This window comes from Tupaia chinensis, unplaced genomic scaffold, assembly GCF_000334495.1.
Source record: "Tupaia chinensis unplaced genomic scaffold, TupChi_1.0 Scaffold144080_1, whole genome shotgun sequence".
Lineage (NCBI taxonomy): Eukaryota > Metazoa > Chordata > Mammalia > Scandentia > Tupaiidae > Tupaia > Tupaia belangeri.
The window spans coordinates 30,093-34,209 of NW_006203934.1; the positions used below are offsets into that span (position 1 = coordinate 30,093).

Consider the following 4,117-nt stretch of genomic DNA (forward strand, 5'->3'; position numbering starts at 1 on the left):
CATATAATGAATTTAGGAGGATTTCTTCCTTTTGGGTCTTTAAAAATAGTTTGAGTAGAATTGGGGTTAGCTCTTCTTTTTTAAAAAAAAAAAAATATTTATTGGAGTTGCAGTGTGGTGCGTGAAGTCTAACAGCTGGGGGATACCAAAAGTCCCATGGTGGCGCAGATGCCTGCAGGGCCAGTGGGCAGGACATTAGTAACCAGAAGAGCCACGGTGATCAGGATAGTTCCCGAGACCCCGGGTACAAACGAGTATCCAGGAGGCAGAGGGCTGATGACTCCAAGACGAAATGTACCACAGCTTGTAATACAGCTTTGATTAAAGATGACTTCCTTGTTTGCTCAAGAAATTCACCTTTCTAAAAGACATGAAGAAATAGTATCACAAAGATTAATGTTACTTCTACAAATGGAGACTAAATTTGGATATCAAAACACAGAAAGGGCATCTCAGCTGCAAGCAGCTGAGACTGCTTTTAAAAGGAACTTTAGTCTTTTAAAGGATATCAAAGCAAAAGCAAAGTCTCTACAGACCAAGATTCACCCACTTCCATGCCCAGAGGTGGTTTCTCTTGAGACTCCTTACTGGGCATCAGTAGATGAATACATTCCCAAATGGGAACAGTTTCTTTTAGGAAGAGCACCATACCCTACTTGAAAACCAAAGTGAAGCAGAAAATACCACTCAAAATGAGGCCCAGTGATAACTTCTTCACATGCTAGTTCAAAAAACCTGTTTAATACAGCGGAATATTAAAGAGTATGTAGATAATTACGGAGACTGTAGGAATTGAATATGCCCATATTGTTCTATTACCTCCTAAATGGCACAGAAGACATGAAAATCTACTGGGCAGCCTCAGGTTATCACTTACTATTTCAAAGTCAAGAACTTGTTTCCTCCCAAATTCATGGAAGAGCTGAAAACCAATATTTAAAACTGGACTGTTTATTAAATAAATTTCTAAGTCAATATCGTATCTGCTGTATAAACCAATCATATACAGTCATTCCCATTTAAACAGTTACATTGGTTCTGATTTCTTAAGGCATCCTAGAATTTTGACTTCTCAATTATTTGGTTATGGGGATCATGTACAGGATCTAGGTAGTTGTTTTCTTACTCTTCTGGTTTCTTTTAACAAATTAAAAGATAGTGATACTTAGCTGTTTTAGTATGCTAATACTCATTAGAAAAAGATGGATAGGATTTTGAACCTCACCAGAAAATCAAACCTCTGAAAGTTTTGGAGATGGAAAGAACTGAACTATAAAGTATGCAATAAGTAGGTGCTTTCAGGAATACTCAGACTTGGTCTGGCAAGAGGAGACCTAGCAGGGCTAGGAGTGGTTACTGGATTTTGACTTGAGTATTTAAGGATTGCCAGTCCTGGGAATGCAAATAACCTCTCTCTCAACTTTCCAAGGATTGTTCCCATCTTTTTTTGGAGAGGTTTTTGGTATAGGCCACATGTGCTCACCAGAAAGAGACAGAAATCGAGAAATCACCCCCACCCCCACCCCGGGGGGGATGGCTGTGCCACAATCCCTTCTCCTCTGTTCAACTTTAAACTTGCCCTTCCCTCACTCTTCTGTTTTCATTATTTCTGAAAAAGCTGTCTTATCAGAAAGCTTTGGGTCACAACCCTAAAAAGCTCTGAGATTCCTCACTCCACCACAGTTTGAGAACTAGGAAAAAAAAAATTATATTCTTACTACAGAGTTAGCCTCTGCTATTAAAAGATGTCTGTGGTATATGATGAAATGTTTTCCATTTTAAACTGGTTTGTGTTTTTATAAAACAGTAGGACAAACTAAAACCACACACCAATAGCAACATTGTATTGAAAGATCCATTGTGCTAATAAGTTCCTTTAAACTACTATCTTGGAGCTATCCTGTTGAGTGGGGTTGGTGTGGGTAACAATAATGTTGTTTTCATAATATGTGCTGGCAAGTTAGCACACTTATCGATAGTGTTAACAGTTGTAATTAAGGAATAAACAATGCAGGGTGTCAGTCCAATGACAATTTCATCTATAGTGTCACAATACAAAATGTCACAACATATTAGAACTGTTATATAACTATAAAAAAGTATCAGCTTAAAAGCTAAAAGCCTTAAAAAGAGAGAGAGAGAGAGAGAAAGAGAGAGAGAGAAGAAAGGAAAAAGAAAGAAAACTGGCATAGCAACCAGAACAATTTTATACCTTCTCAAGAATGTTCTGTCATGAAAATAAATTGATAATTTTTTTTTTACCCTGTTACATGGCAGTTTGGGTTCTAGCCATCCAATTGATGTAGCAGGAGAATGCAGGGTGTTTATTTTTTTTTTTGTTTTTTTATTTTTTTTTAGCAGCTTTGAATTGGTAAACAGATTTAGATACAGTAGAAAGGAACATGAGGAAGTTGTTTTTTTTAACATCCAATCTTTCTTAGCATATGCACATAAGAAGGTGAATGAAGCGATGTGAAACTTATTTCTCTGTAGTCAAGTGGAAAAACAAAAGCCTAAACATTTGTTAGATGGTAAAATATTGTGTCAAGCAAGTAGGCACATTCCAAAATTAGACAGTGGTTGATACTTTAGAATCCTCAAATATTTGAGTGTACACTTCCTTTGAGATCTGTAAATTAAATCACCAGTAAGTTAGATTAAAATACAAAATGAATGGCAAAAGAATCATCTCAGAAAAGATTGGAGATTTTTTTCTCTCTTAAATTGACTAATTTACTAAATTGTTTTTTTCTTCCTTTTGAAATGCATAAATTGAATACACCCCTGGATTACAATTTAGGGCTGCGGGGAAGATATTCCCGGGCTTCAACTGTATCATTTTTTCTATTTTAGTTAATACCCCCAAAACTCCCAGAGATGACTTTCCCTATAGAGTTCCTTCCCATCACTGCCTTGCAGACTGTAACAGATTGCACCACATGGTGTCTGTTAAAAAAAAATAAAAAAATCCCATAGGGACCTGTATATTCCATTAAAGGGCTTTATACTCCTCATGGCAAATTAGCTTTACTTTACATAGGAATTTCCAAAGATTGTTTTCTGTGAGGAAGGGAGAGATACCATATATAATGTATATTTTTTCTACATCAAGAAATCAGACAAGGATAAAGAAATGTCACCTCTTCATACCTTTCTCTCCTAAGTCAGTGTCCTTACCAAATGCTACCTTGTACCCACTATTCTCATGAGAACTAAAAATTTCTAATTGTTTTTAGGATAATGAAATGATCAAAATAAAAGTCATTCCAAAAATTGAGAGTTCTTTTTATTTTCAAAGACTTTTATGGATTGTTGGCAATTACATAAATACTCAAAGTGAATTTTCTGCTGAAATACTTCTGGTATATGAAATTATTAAACTGTATAATGCTAACATAAAAAAAATATTTATTTATTTACAATTATTTGGTTTTTATTTATTCATTTATTTTAATTTGACCAGAGAGAGAGAGAGGGATAGTGAGAAGGAAGCCACCAGGTCCGGGACTCAAACCGTGTTCAGCTAAGTGGGAATGTCCAGCACTTTAACCACGACGCCACCTACTTTTCCAGGGTTAGCTCTTTAAAAATTTTGTAAAATTCAAGTGTAAAGTCATCAGTGTCTGGGCTTTTCTTTGTTGAGAGACTACTTATTACTAATTCAATCTCTTTTCTTGTTATGGGCATATTCAGGTTTTCTATGTGTTTCTGATTCAATCTTAGTAGATTATATACGTTTAGAAATTTGTCCATCTCATTTAGGTTCTCTTGTTTGTTGGCATATAGTTGTTTATAACATTCAGTAATGTTCTGTTGCATATCTGCTATGTCTCTTATAATATTGCCTGTTTTATTGCTGATTTGATTAATCTGGCTCCTTTCTCTCTTCATCTTAATTAGTCAAGCTAATAGTGTGTCAATTTGTTTATCTTATCAAAGAACTGGCTTTTGGTTTCATGTATTTTCTCTATAATTTGTTTATTCTCTATTTCATTTATTCCTGCTCTAATTTTTAAAAAATTGTTTCATGTATTATTATAGTTATTTTCAATTTGACCAGAGTGAGACACACACACACAGAGAGTGAGAGAAAGTCACCAGGTCTGAGAATCAAACC

The 4,117-nt window shown here is 35.2% G+C and overlaps 1 pseudogene; it reads left to right on the forward strand.

Annotated features, from left to right (window-relative positions):
- The first annotated feature begins 294 nt into the window (after positions 1–294).
- On the forward strand, positions 295–660 carry LOC102494766 (uncharacterized protein C3orf14 pseudogene; annotated as a pseudogene).
- Positions 661–4,117: the final 3,457 nt, after the last annotated feature.